Consider the following 15,715-nt stretch of genomic DNA (forward strand, 5'->3'; position numbering starts at 1 on the left):
GGGTTTCAGGATTGTTGATTCTCTGTTTGGCTTAGTTTTTCGGATCTTTGTTGTGGAGGGACGGCGTGGTGCTTCTGCCTAGACCGCCATCTTGCCGGAGTCCTGTATAGTTTTTTTGAGGTTGCTGTAGGCATTACCGTATACACACACAACTTGTCACAGCCTACTGGTATAGATGTTTTACCACTTTAAGCAAAGTATAGAAACCTTACTTCTTACTTCCATTTAGATCCCCTTATCTTCCTCACTTTCAAAATACAGTTGTCTTAAGGATTTCCTCTGAAATATACAGCACTGCATCAGATGGTGTTATAACTTTCATTTCTGCCTTAAATATGATTAAAGAAATTCATAAGTGAAGAATAGTCTAATAGGTGTACTTCTTTTTTTACCCATTTTGTTGTTGTTCTTTCCTCTCTGAAGGTTTTAGTCTTCTGTTATGATTTTCTTTTTGTTTGGAGAGCTTCTTTTAGTCACTTTAAAAAGATAGGTCTGCTAATAACAGTTCTCTTAGATTTCCTTCCTTTGAGAATGTCTGTATTTCCCCTTCATCCTTTTTAATTTTTTTGGTAATAGCTTCAGATACAATTGATATACCATACAGTTTGCCCCTTTAAAGTGTGCAATTCAGTGGTTTTTAGTATATTCACAGAGTTGTACAACCATCACCACAATAAATTTTGGAACATTTTCATCACCCTAAAAAGAAACCCCGTAGCCTTCAGCTTTCCCCCATCCTTCCCCTCAACCCATCCCGTTCAGCCCTAGGTGGCCACTAATCTCCTGTCTGTCTTTATAGATTTTCTATTCTGGACATTTCATATAAATGGAATCATATAATACGTGGTCTTCAACTGCCAACTGAACGGTCAGCAGTTTGAACCTCCCAGTGGCTCCGGGGGAGAAAGATATGGCAGTCTGCTTCTATTAAGAGTCACAGCTTTGGAACACCTATGGGGCAGTTCTACTTTGTCCTGTAGGGTTGCTATGAGTTGAAATTGACTTAATGGCAGTGGGTTTGGTTTGTTTGGGCTTTTGTGACTGGCTTCTTTCACTTGGCATAATGTTTTCAAAGTCTGTCCTTGTTGTAGCATATCTAAATACATCATTCCTTTTTATGGGCAAAAAATATTCCATTATATGGATATACCACATTTTGTTTATATATTCATTAGCTGATGGACATTTGGGTTGTTTACACCTTTTGGATATTATGAATAATGCTGCTGTGAACATTTGTGTACAAGTTTTTTTGTGGACATACGTTTTTATTTTCTTGGGTATATACCTAGGAGTGGAATTGCTGAGTCATCCTCTTCATTCTTGAAGGATAGCAGTAAAAACCAGTTGCTGTTGATTTGATACTTACTTATGGGGACCCCATGTGTTTCAAAGTAGAACTGTGCTCCATAGGGTTTTCAATGGCTGTGATCTTTCAGAAGTCAGTCTCTAGGCCTTTTTTCCTACGCTTCTGGGTGGATTCCAACTGCCAGCCTTTCAGTTAGTAGCCTTTTGCACCACCTAGGGACTTCTCTTGAAGGATATTTTGACCAAATATAGGATTCAAGATTGACAGTTCTTTTCTTTCAGCACTTGAAAAATATTGTGCCACTTCTTTCTGACCTGTATATTTTATGATGAGAAATATACTGTCATTCGAATTGGTTTTCTTTTGTAAGTGATGTGTTGTTTCTCTCTGGCTGTTTTTAAGATTTGTTCTTTGTCTTTCATTTTCAGAAGTTTAATGATGATGTGTGTTGATGTGGATTTCTTTGATTTTTCCTATTTGTGGTTCACCCAGACTCTCGAATCTGTAGGGTTGTGTTTTGTTGTTGTTGTTGTTGTTGTTTTTTTACCACATTTGGGGAGTTTTCAGCAATCATTTCTTTGAATCCTTTTTTTAGTCCCATACTTTTCCTATCTCTTTCTTGGACTCTGATCTCTGATGATATGAATGTTAGATATTTTGTTATATTCCAAAGGTTCCTGAGACTCTTTTCATTTTTCCCCCAGTATATTTTCATTCTGTTGTTCAGATTGAATAAATTCTATTGATCTTTTTTAAGTTCACTAATCCTACCCTTTGTTATCTGCACTCTACTATTGAGTCCATCTAGAGAAATTTTTATTTTGGTTATTGCATTTTTTAGTTCTGTGATTTCTATTTGGCTCTCTTTTATAAAAAATTTCTTTTTCTTTGACCAGATTTTCTATTTTTTTAAATTTGTTTTAAAAGAACTTGTGATTGATTGGTGAAGCATTTTTATGATGGATGCTTTAAAATCCTTATCAGATAATTCCAACATCTGGTTTATTTTGATATTGGTTATCAGTTTATTGTCTTTCCCATTCAAATTGTAGTTTTCCTAATTCTTGGTATGATGACTGGTTTTTGATTATACTCTGGACATTTTAGTTATTCTGGACATTTTAGTTATTGTGTTAGGAGACTCCTGATTCTATGTAAATCTTCTGTTTAACAGATAGTAGCCCTGTTTAGGTTTAGTGTGTAGGTCCTGGCCTACCTTTGTGGGCTTCAGTTCTAATAACAGTTTAATTTTCTGAGTCCTTGTAATGCTCTTCTGGTACTTCTAGGGCTCCAGCTCAGTCTTTGCTGGTGTAGTCTGTGGGCTGGAAGGCACTTCCATGGGCCACCTGCTGTCACTGATATCTGGGGTAGGGCAGAAGCTGCTGGTCCTGGATCTCCTAATGCCACCGGATACAAGGTGGGGAGGCACAGGACTTTTCATTTGCCACTGCTGCCAGAGGATCAGACTGCTCGACAGTGTGTAATTGTGGAATTTGTCCTGCAACATCGTCTTGGGACTTCATTGTTGTCACTGTTGCTAGAAGATCAGATCCCCTGCCGGGGAGTGGCTGAAGATCAGGAGCTGGAATGGCCCAGGGCTTTGCTCCTACCATTGTGAGGATATCGAACTACCACTGGGGTCTGTATTGTGGAGCAGTGGTTTGGATGGCCTGGCCCAGGGCTTTGCTGGTAGACAGGACTGCTAGGGCACCCAGATTATGGAGTGGGGGTGGGACTACTGGTTGTACTGTTGCTGCAGCTGTCAGTGGGTTAGGCTGTCCACTGGGGTCCCATTTCTTGAGTGGGTATTGAGGCTTCCCACTAGGTTTCTGTTGGGCTTCTCCCTTCCTGGTCCTTTGGCCAGAGAGAACAGGCTTTTCTTGGATTTTTTGTGTATGCCTATTGGTGGTTCTAGGTTGCAGGCCTCTCGAGTGCCCAGTATGGGGATATGTGAGATAAACAGAAAACCACATTGTTGTCCCTCAACTCCTGAGAGCCCTAGCCAGCCCATCTTCTTTCCAGCTTTCAGAGTCCCTGTCCGAGCCTGTCTTAGTCATCTAGTGCTATTCTAACAGAAATACCACAAGTGGATGGCTTTAACAAAGAGAAATTTATCTTCTCACAGTTGAGTAGACTATAATTCTAAATTCAGGGTGTCAGCTCCAGGAGAAGTCTTTCTCTGTCAGCTCTGGAGGAAGGTCCTTGTGATACATCAGTCTTCCCTTGGTCTGGGAGCATCTCAGCGCAGGAACCTTAGGTCCAAAGGACGCGCTTTGCTCCTGGCACTGCTTTCTTGGTGGTATGAGGTTCCCATGTGTCTCTGCTCGCTTTTCTCTTTTATATCTCAAAACAGATTGGCTTAAGACACTCTAATCTTATAGACCTCATCAGTATAACTGCCGCTAATCCATCTTATTACATCACAGTGATAGAGTTTATAACACATAAGGAGATCACATCAGATTACACAATGATACACAGTCATACAATACTGGGAATCATGACCCAACCAAATTGATACATACATTTTTTGGGGGAACACAATTCAATCCATGACAGGGCCTTTGCCAGAATTATTGTCTGTTAAAAAGTTTATATTTAGAGGAAGGAGTAGCAAAAGTAGTCTATGCCATCTTGTCCCAGTACCAGAAGATGATATGTCTTTTCAAGCGTTTAGTGAGTTGTAGGTTCTCCCCTCTCTCTCTTCTTTTTCTTACAAAATTTCCGTTGAAGATTCTAGGTTGTTTGACCTGTAGAATGTCCCACAGCCCTGTTTTGGAAGGCTGCACACTGGTGTTGCAGTTCAGCATGCCCCTCTGTCCTCAGTTTCCTACAGCTGGATTCAGTGGCTTTATTACTCAGGTTCCATTCTTTGGCAATACCCTAGGAAGCACATGATGTCTGTTAATTCCTCTTTCTGTGAGATTAGCAGCTGTTGATGCTCAGCACCTTCAGTTCTCAGTGTTGATGCCTTTCTGGTCATTTTGGTTGTCTGAAGCTTGTTCTTAGAAGGCCTCATACTTGAAAGTCAGGTTTGCTGGAGTATATCCTTGAGTGCATGTTACTCTATTTTTTTTTGCACATAATCATTGCTATCAAAACATCTGATGCTATATCTAATTTCATTCTTTTATATGGAATGTACTTTTGTTTTCCTAGATGCTTAATGGATATTTTTTCTTTAAAAAAAAAATCTAGTAATTTTATTAGAATATGTCTTATTGTTGATCATTTCCAGGAACATGGTATATTCTTTCAATATGTCATTTCATTTTTTTTTTTTTTTAATTTCAGGGAAGTTTTCTTAAATATTTTAGTATTTTTTTTTTTCCTTTGCTTTGGTTTTCTTCTTTTTATTTATTTATTTTTTATTGTTGTAGTTTAAGTGAAAGTTTACATTTCAAGTTATTCTCTTATACAAAAATTATACATATATTGTTATGTGACCCTAATTGCTCTCCCTATACTGTGACAGCACACTCCTCCTTTCCACCCCGGATTTCCCGTGTCCATTTAACCAGCTTCTCACCCTCTCTGCCTTCTCATCTCACCTCCAGACAGGAGCTGCCCATTTAGTCTCCTGTATCTCCCTGAGCTAAGAAGCACGCTCTTCACGAGTTATCATTTTATGCCCCACAATCCAGTCCAATCTTTGTCTGAAGAGTTCGGCTTTGGTTTTCTTCTTATAGGAATTTCTGTTATATATGTGGTGAATCTTTTTTGCTCACCTTCAATAGTTGTCACTCCTTCTAGAATTCCTTTTACCTCCTTTTTTATTTTTGACTTTCAACAGTTTCTTCTTGGGTTTTTTTTTTTTTTTTTGGTGGCATTAATCTGTTCTGTTTATTTGTTCCTGTGTTACTTCTAGTTTTGTCTTCTTTTCTGAAATAATTGTGTTTGTTTCTAAATATTTCCTGAGCTCTGTCATCCAGTTTCTCAGTTTTTGTAATTTTGATTCATGCTGTTCCTTTGTGTGTTTTCTTAAACTCTTTTAGCTCGTTTTTAAACAGAAGCTACAGTTTTCATCTGTTCTGTGGCCATATATTTCTGATGTATTTTCATTATCTTGAGAGATATTATTTTACTCCTTATTCTCTTTTTCTTATAATGAGTTTGCATGTTATTTGATCTTGATGTTTTTCTGTTGTTCTTAATGTGAAATTAGTTTTCCTAAACTTTCAGAAGGTGGCATGGTTCAGGGCAGCTTTTCTCAGTGACAGAGCTTCCTCGTCTGCTTTTTCATATGCAACATTAAAAACAAGTATGCCAGCTGGCTTTCTGGGGTTTCTTGATCTCTATTTCCCTCTTCCACATTTATCTGTAGTAGCTGTCTTGCTTAATTTTGATGTCACACCCTGCAGTTTTTCCTCAGTGTGGGTCTTGACTTGCGAGGGAGCCCTGGTTGCAATTCTGAGCTTTCACAGCACCTTCGGCCCACTGTGAACTCTGTCCCACTGTTGCTGGGGGCAGATGCCTCCCAGCGCCCTCCAGCATTGGCCTGCCAGGCTTCCCTGTGAATATCTGTTGTTTGTTTGGGGCTGTCCTGTTCTTAGGTCACCTAAATGCTGCTGCTTCCCCTAGTTTCTCCCGTAGATGTCGAGACCACACAGGTCTTGAGGTTGTTGGTTCCCACCTGCTTGTATTTTTGGGTTTGTGGGGAAATGTTGCCACCTAGTTTTGTTGTAGATGTTGTCTGTGGGTTTCGGGTTTTAATATAGTTGTTTTTATGTTAGTATTCAGGGAGATTGAAAACTCACCGAAGGTCCAGATGAATGTGGGAGAGGGAAATAGGGGTCAGGAAATCTCAGGTTGACAACAATTCTTTCCCCCAAATCCTGCCTGAGGCTTTGCTCACAACCTGTGCTCTGCGTGGGTCTTGGCTGGGCATCTGGCCTTTAGGAGCACGCTGTACTCTCTTTTGTGGGTCTGCCCACATCCAGTTCAGGTTCAAAAAGCTACCAAAAGGTACATTTCAAAGGAAAGAGATGCCACCTGTTCCTGCCTGGTGGGAGAGCACCCTGGGGCAGCTTCCCCTTATTTGTATCACAGGGAAGTGTGGTTTGGGCAAAAAAGGAGAAGCAGCATTTGTAACTACATGGAGTGTGTGCACACGCCAATCAGCCCCTTTAGGCACCATCATGAAGCAGAGGCTGTGATTGGGCCTGGGGGTATGGGCCCTGGGCTTCCATCCACCCTTGTTCCGGATGACTCCACGCATTCCTAGAGATGGCTGGAGGGGAGGTGGTGTGGGCGCCCTGTCACCAGGTGGTGTCCTGTGGTCTGGTCACTGCCATCTGCCAGCAGGTTGTTGAGGACACGAGGCTACCTCCTCACTTGAGTCCTGACTCACCTCTGGTGGTGGACATTGAGTAGCTAGTGTTTTCTGACAGGCTTCCTTAGGCCTTTGTCTGCACCACACGTGCTTTCGTGTATGGGGCAGGAACACCCACAGAGAGCTGCAGAACGGCAGACACCCAGGGGCTATGGCAGCGGCAGCTGGAGGGCAGTGAAGCCCTGATGGCTGCGCCTTTGAATTTCGTGGCTGAGCCTGAGAGCAGGCGTGGGCCATGTCCAGGTAGGCTCCTGGGAGAGGGAGCAGTCTGCACTGGGGTTTGGTGGCTGCAAGGGCCTTAAGGAGGGCTGGAACCCAGGCTGCACGGGAGGGAGGTGGATGGAAGATAGTTGGGGCAGCCTGTGAAAGGCTTACCTGCTGAGGTCTTATTCTTCTGAGAGTAGTGGGAGCCATGGAGGTTCGAATCCATGGTGGGGAGGTGCAGTTTGTGGGGGTGAGTCTACCTGGGCCTGAGGAACCGCTCCCTGGCTGTTTGTTGAATGACTGAGTGGCCTACTGAATGTTCACACACATGTCCCGTGCCCTGCCTGGCACCATTACAGGCCTGTGGTCACTGGCTGCTGCGGAAGCAAGGACTGCATTGCATGGATTCTTTAACATAGGGGTGAGGGGTGAGAGGTGGCACCTTCTGCAGGGAGAGTGTGCGAGGAGGGAGAGGCAGAAAGTAGGAGCTCATAGAGGGAGAGAGAGCAGGAGCTAGCTGGGGTCTGTGTATTCATTCATTTGTTCATTCAGCATTATTTATTGAGGGCCCATGTGGTGCCACATACTTTCTAGACACTGGGAAAGGAAGACAGCCCCTACCCTTCTGGAACTTTGAATTCTGCGAATCAGGGCAGATAATAAGAAAGCAAGCAGGTGTGTAACATGAGGTGGGAGTGCGTGCTATGCTGAACCAGAGTAAGAGGAACGGGGAGCGGTGGTGGGGCGGGTGTTGCTGTGTTATAGAGTGATCAGGGAGCATCTCACTGAGTTGACTTTGGACAAGAGACCTGCAGGAAAAGAGAGGAGTGTCCAGGCAGAGGGGACACCAGCATGAGGGCCCTGAGTGTGCTTGCGTGTACAAGGGATGGATGTGAGTGGCTGGAGCAGAGCGCATGGGGGAGGTGGGGACATAGGGAGAGGGGGGTGGGAGTCAAGTCACGAAGGGCCTTGAGAGTCAAGATTAGGATTTAGAATTGACTCTAAGTAGACTGGGAAGCCATTGAAAGGTTTTGAGCAGAGGAAGGACTAAGGTTTGGAAGGCTTCCTCTGGCCTCTGTGTGGAGAACGGGCAGTGGAAGGGTAAGGGAGGGATCAGGGACACCAGGTAGGAGAGAGGTGAAGAGCAGCTGGGCATGGACAGGCAGGAGGATGGCGTTACCATTTGTCTGCATCTGAGGGCCACAGGTACCCAGTGTCGCATATCATGGAATTCTGAGCATGCGTCTTGGTCCCAACGCTGTTCATCTAGGCAACCTGGGACAGGTCACCAAGCTCTTGGTGCCTCTGCTTTCTCATCTGTAACATGGGGATAGTGTTGGCTACCTCACAGGGTTGTTGTGAGGATAATAACCCCATATGTAAAAGACCTGACCCATGGAAGGTGCCTAGTGTATGGTGGTTATTCTTAAAAGTCATCACTTCCCAAGGGGCTTCTCACAGGGCCAGATGTGTGGGAGGAGCATAGGGTGTGTTGGAGATCTCCACAGGGTGGCATTCGTCAGTGCGGGTGCTGGGGGGTGAGTCCTGGCAGTTCTTTGCAGACCTGAAGGGTAGTTATAGTCGGTCATAAGCCATAATTAGTCTGAGTCTGCTATATGAGTGGACAGTCCTCACAGGGACAAGGGATGCAGCTTGGGGCCAGTCTTGGGTGTCTAGTAGCCAAACAGGTGGGCAGCTTTTGCCCATGTGGGGCTGAGCCAGCCTTTCATTACCCGAGGCCTGAGGGGCTGCCTCTGACTGCAGAACACTGATAACCTAGTGTGTGTGTGTGCACGCGTGTGTGTGCGTGTGCGTGATACACACGTGTAATGGTGAAAGGGGGATGGCAGGAGGAGGGGGGACTGTAATGGGAGACATGGTGGGATGAGGTTCATTGGTTTGGATTTTATCCTCTGGGGATGGGAAGGCATGGAAGGTTTGTGCGCCTGGGACTAGTAGGTGAGATTGATTTTAGGATGCTGTCTGGAGGCAATGTATCCTGGAGTTGAGGTGTTCACACTGAATCTGCTCACATTCTGACTTAGTTCTGAGGAGACCAGACTGGAGCTTGGATGGCCCTGTACTGGCCCATTGTATGGGTTCTGATGATACCAAACTGGTACTGACTGGTCAAGGTGGACTAAGAATAGAACTGGCTTAAAGGTGATAAAGCCTTTAATTTTATATTTAAAATAAAATGAAATAACTAAAATTATGTTTGAGTTTTCAATATAGAGATAAAGGAAAACAAAGCAGGCTTTGACACATTTACCTCACAAATCAACATGTGTTGTGGCACATAAAGCACCAGCCATCAGCTTCCTGACCCCTCGGCTGTCCAGAAAGATGCGTTTGGCTGAGGCGTCCAGAGAATGGAGGTGACATCTGGAACATACATCATCCAATGGGTAGCTTTCCCATGTGACTGAAATGAGGAAACTTTTAAAAAAATGGTTAAGTATGAAGAAGCCAAAAGCTCACAAAATTTCACATGGGAGCTGAATGACGAACTCGGATCTGAATCATTTCTGTAGTTCCTGGAATGTTCCCACTTAGGTGTCTAAGCCAGAACTGGCGAGGGTGCGGCATTGCCTCACAAATCCTGTCTGAGGTGTTAAGTCTGCCAAGGAAATGCCAGCATCTCTCAAGCAAAGCTGTATTTGCAGAGCCTCCTGACTGCCCGCCTGACTTTGTAAATTCATAAATTTCAGAAATGCACTGGAGCTGTTCACTGCTTGTTCAGGTTGAAATATGATTTTCAGACTGGGCAACGTTGCCTCTTATCTGTTCACATGTTTTCCTTTATGTGGCAGAAAGATATTAAGCCCTTCCAATTATTCGGCAAAACACAAATAGTACAGTACACACCACACAGCCTGGCGTGAAACAGCCACAGCAGCACATGCCTGTGGTTTTGAAAATACGATACAGAGACACATATTTTCTGATTCCTATTATTATTATTATTCAAGGACCATTTTGGATACAGACTTCAATTTTTCTGTGTTGTAAAGTCCAGGTCAACATTTTTTATCATTAAAAGTGTCCTGCAAAATCCTCCCTCATGCCTTATAATTCTAACACTCATCAGGAAGGCCAGCTTCAGAGAATACCACACAGTATGAGGGACAGGGAGAATGTTCTGATTCCTTGTGTCTCTTGCTGAATAAACAAAAAAATGCTCAGGGAGAGGGTTATAAAGATCAAGGAGGACAGACAGCTGGTAAAGGGAGTTCCAAATCAATCAGTCTCAACCGCCAGCTTTCTCATTCACACATCCATGTATGTACACGTGTGTGCACACAGATGCAGCCTGGGCTCATTTGAACTACTGGTCAAGTGCATATCACCAACTGTGATGGTTAGTTTTGTGTGTCAGCTTGGCTAGGCTATTGTTGTTGCTGTTAGGTGTTGTTGAGTGAATTTTCAACTCATAGCAATACCAAGTGACAGAGAAGTATTGCCTCATAGGGTTTTCTAGGCTGTAATCTTCATGGGAGCATATTGCCAGGTCTTTCTCCCATGGAGCTGCTGGGTGGGTTCAAACCACCAACCATTTGGTTAGCAGCTGAGCACTTAACCTTTGTGCCACCGGATCTTGGTTGATCATATAGTTTTCAGGGGGATGTATATAGAGGTTCTTCTTTGGTGACCACCATTATCCTACAGGAACCCCTTTTCGTCTAATCATGATGTTTTAAAACAATGTAAGTACATACAGAAAAGAGAGGTCCCCCCGTCCCATCACAGTCCCCCTCCTCCTGCCATCCTCCTGTCACCATTACACATGTGTATGCGCGCGCACACACACACGCACGCACACACACACACACACAGCTATCAGAACTCAAGTTATTCAGTTAAACACATCTAGGTGTTGCTGTGAAGGTATTTTGTAATGTAAATTGACATGTACAGTCAATTGATTTTAAATAAAGAAGATTATCCTTAATAATATGGGTGGTCCCCTATAACTGAAAGACTTTAAGAGCAAAACTCAGGTTTCCCTGAGAAAGAAGAAACACCACGCATGGATTGCAGCTTCAGCTCCTGCCTAAGAGTTTCTAGTCTGCTGTTCTGCAAATTTCAGACTTGCCAGACTCCACAATCACATAAGCTAGTTCCTTGAAATATTCCTACAGATTCTGTTCTTCTACTGGTTCTGTTTCTCTGGTAGAATCATGGCTGGTAAACCAACCATTGTGCCTCAACATCTCACAATGCACATAAAATCCCCTGGAACCACACCTGGCCCCTAGTACTATCAATGCATTGATCCCAACCTCCATTTCACTCTTAGCATGTGTTATGGATTGAATTGTGTCTCCCCAAAATGTTTGTCAACTAAGCTACGCCGTGATTCCCAGTATTGTATGATTGTCCACCATTTTATCATCTGATGTGATTTTCCTCTGTCTTGTAAATCCTACCTCTGTGATGTTAATGAGGCAGGATTAGAGGCAGTTATGTTAATGAGGCGGGAGATTAGGTTGTATCTTGAGTCAGTCTGTTTTGAGATATAAAAGAGAGAAGCCAGCAGAGAGACAGGGGGAGCTCCCACCACCAAGAAAGCAGAGCTAGGAGGGGAGCATGTCCTTTGGACGTGGGGTCCATGCACTGAGATGCTCCTAGACCAGGGGAAGATTTATGACAAGAACCTACACAGAAAGAAAGCCTTTCCCTGGAGCTGGCACCCTGATTTCAGACTTCCAGCCTCCTAAACTGTGAGAGAATAAATTACTCTTTGTTAAAGCCATCCATTTGTGGTATTTTTGTCATAGCAGCACCAGATACCTAAGACACCATATAAATCATTCCTTCTTCTTTTCATTTCACTTTATGTAATTTTTTAACAATTAGTTGTCCTAGGACTTATTGTTTAGAAAGAGTTTATGCTTTTTCAGTATATTTACAAAGGAATAAGAAGTTGTTTCTATTCAGTATTCCATTTACTCTGTGTACTCGTGTTGTTTTAAGAAACCGTGATCAGATGAAGAGGAATTCCTGTAGGATAATGGTGGTCACCAAAGAGGAACCTTTATACACATCCCCCTGAAAACCATATGATCAACCAAGATAGAAAATAAAGTCACCTACAGTCCATATTATAGCACAACTAGAAGAGGGTTGGAGTCCCTGAGTGGTACAAATGGTTAATGTGTTTAGCTGCTAACCAAAAGTTTGGAGGTTTGGGTCCACTCAGAGGTGCTTTAGAAGAAAGCTTGATGATCTGCTTCAGAAAAATTAGCTATTGGAAACCTTATGGAGCACAGTTCTACTCTGACACACATGGGGTCACCATGAGTTGGAAATGATTCGATGGCAAGTGGTAGTAGTAGGAAAGGGTTTATGCAACAAATCTAAGTAAGGAATAATCCCTCAAGATTAAGAGACTAGGTTTTAGAGCTCAGATCAGAGCCCAGAGCTGAGTCGGGATTGTGCATAAGAGGAGAGTGCAGCAGCGTCCTACTGGTATCGGAACAGGAATAAAATCATCTAGGTTAATTCCCAGAAGGGGAATTCCCTCAGTGTGGGAATATTAAGAACATGTCTGAGATGTGATAAATCAGAGTAATAGTTATTGAGAAAGTGGGGGAGAAAAAAAAAAGAGGGCTGGAGAAGTGCATGGGATCAGAGGTTCTGCTTCTTGGAGAGGGAGATTCCTTGGAAGGGGGAGTGATCCTTGGAGGCTTGGTGGTGAAGGGAAAGAAGGAAGCAGCTGAAGATAAGGAGCTTAGTGAAATAACAAAGCATCAAAGAATAAGAATGAGAAAGACTAAAAAAGGAGGAAGGGGAAGGAAGAAAATGTCAACCACTTATTAAAGAAAATATACTTTGTAGTAGTAAAAGAAGAGGGTATGACTAAACTAAGTTCCTATGCAAGCCACACAAATCCTTTCTTACCTACTTCCCCCCATCTCCAATATCCTGCTATTGCTGGTTCAGGAGAATCTAACTCAAATAAATAGACATTTTAAACACCCAGCACCCATACCATGTTACTCTAAGAAAAAAATAAAAAAGAAAATAAGTAACAAAATATTTAGGCATACGAAAACAGCCAAGAAGTACAGGAAAATAAATTAAGTATAACTAACAAGCAATTGCAAATATGAAAAAACACATGAGACAGGAACTACCGTATTTTTATGCAAATGACATGTGCCTTCTATATTTGTTTGCCAACTGCTCCCTCCCCTGTGAGATATTTTCATGATCATCTGTATGCTGATTTTTTACATGAAGCTGTAAAAACGTTAGCATAGTGTGCTTATGAAAATACTTCGCAGGGGGAGGGAGCATTTGGCAAACAAATGTAGAAGGCGTGCATTATTTGCATGAAAATACAGTAAAAAAATTAGACTGGAAATGGTTAAGCAACAGGAGATGTGAAATAGGAGCTGATTAAACTCAGGAAAGAAACTGAGGTAAAACATAAATAATCTCAGAAATGAATAACTTATAAGTTGCCCAAGGAGCAATATTTACAGCTTTAAGTTCAGTCAGGATAGAAGGATAGAAATGAAAGGAATCAAGAAAATAGAACTGAAAAGAGATGGAAAGGACCAAAAACAAAGCGACAGAGAAAATAAGCACAGAAGATCCAACATACCTATAATTGGAGACCCTGAAGAAGGAAAACAAAGTAATTAAACAGAATAATACTTAACACTGTGATTCAAGTACACTTTTCTGAAATGGAAATAGTCCACTGTCATTCTAAGATGGTTGTCATGGATTGAATTGTGTCCCCCCAAAAATGTGTGTATCAGTTTGGCTAAGCCATGATTCCCAGTGTCGTGTGGTTGTCCTCTATTTTGTGGTTGTAATTTTACGTTAAAGAGGATTAGGGTGGGATTGTAACACCACCCTTACCCAGGTCACATCCCTGATCCAATGTAAAAGGAGTTTCCCTAGGGTGTGGCCTGCATGACCTTTTATCTTACAAGAGATGAAAGGGAGGCAAGCAGAGAATGGGGATCTCATACCACCAAAAAAGGAGCACCGGGAGCAGAGTGTGTCCTTTGGACCTGAGGTCCCTGTGCAGAGAAGCTCCTAGTCTGGGGGAAGACTGATGATGATGAGGACCTTCCTCCAGAGCTGACAGAGAGAGAAAGCCTTCCCCTGGAGCTGATGCCCTGAATTTGGACTTCTAGCCTAATAGACTGTGAGAAAATAAATTTCTCTTTGTGAAAGCCATCTACTTGTGGTATTTCTGTTAGAGCAGCACTGGATGACTAAGACAGTGGTCAGCTTGAGACTTATGCTTTAAAGCTATTAGACTTTAAAAATGAAGACAATGTCAGCTGGGCTTCCAGGCAAAAAGACCAAGTCACTTACAAAGCAAAGAAAATCAGATTTCTATCGGATTTTGATACTGCAACATCCAAAGCAAGACAACAGTGGAACAACCTTTTAAAGAAACTGCAGAAAAGAAAATGTGAACTAAGGATTTTATATCCAGCTAACTGTCCTTTAAGTGTTGAAGATTTAGAAAAACAATTTAAAGGTGCAAAAATTCAAAGAATATTGTACCCATCAGCCCTTCTTAAAGAATCTACTAGAATTAATTGTATGCTAAGGAGAGGGTGGCAGGAGTGATCGTCCCTGGATACAGGCAATAAGGAGTTTCATCATCTGTACAGAATTTAAAAACAATAACAAGACCAACTAAAAGTTAGCCTGCTTTTGATTGTCACTGTACTTCAGCACTTTTAAACAATGGCAGTTAAAAAATGCACCTCCTGAAAAAAATCTTTAGCTGATCTAATTTCTGAGCAATTCCTTCTGTTATTGTTGCATTTTAATAATGTATGCAATCTTCAAATTAGCATATTTGTATTATTTATGCTTTAATAAATGTATTCTACATGGCAGTTAATTTAAAGAACTCCTAGTTATACAGTTAGTCCCTGGCACATGCAAACTCAGGTACAGGTGTGGTTTTGAGAGTAAGTTCTTCACAGTTGAAACCATCCAGGCTCCCCGAAGAAACAAGCTCCTCTGTGAAGTTATTACATATTCCTGCATTTTAACAGTAGATGAGAAATGAACAATGATAGCACAGTAATTGTAAAGACAAGCAGAACTTGAGTGTCTTTAGTTCTGTCGTTTTCTGTGACCACTTGGAGTTTTTATTTGTGTTTAAAATTTAAATAGTGAGACAGACTGCAAACCGTGAGGTGGGGTCTTTTTGTTTGATAAGCGTGCAAGGTTTAGTTGACACAGGAAAAACATTTTACTGAATTTGCATAATATCCTTAAAACTGAAACCCGTCTTTTGAAATTGCTAATTGTTTTAAAAAATATAGATCAAATCAAGGAAATAATGATTATTACTGGTTATTGTCTGATTGCAACTGAAAATATTTTTGTCACCTAGAGGAGGGAGATGTTAAAACGATCCATTCCAGATGTCAAATACAGTATGTGTGCCACGTAATAGAGGACAGGCTTTGTCCAGTTAAGAGGTGATTGGGGAGACTTTGGCACAAGCACTGATAGTGAGTATTAACTGTTTAAATTGTATATGTGAGACCAAAACAAAGCCAGAGGTAAATGTGGAAGAATAGTTATAAATATTGCATGCTTTATAATATTACATATTATAAAGTAGAAATAACCAATGCAAATAATAGAGTAGAGAGAAAGAAAAGGGAACATCGTACAAGCTCATTGATTGCCTTGCAGGTAGGAAGGTGAAGTCAGAGGATAACGTTGAAAGTTGACAAATTGAATGGTACGAAGTGTTGGCATAAAGATAACCACTGAAACAAAAATGTTGTTGTTAGTTGCCATTGAGTCAGCTCTGGCTCATGGCGTCCTTACGTATAACAGTGAAACGTTGCCAGGTCCTGCACCATCCTCAT

This window comes from Trichechus manatus, unplaced genomic scaffold, assembly GCF_000243295.1.
Source record: "Trichechus manatus latirostris isolate Lorelei unplaced genomic scaffold, TriManLat1.0 scaffold00019, whole genome shotgun sequence".
Taxonomy (NCBI): Eukaryota; Metazoa; Chordata; class Mammalia; order Sirenia; family Trichechidae; genus Trichechus; species Trichechus manatus.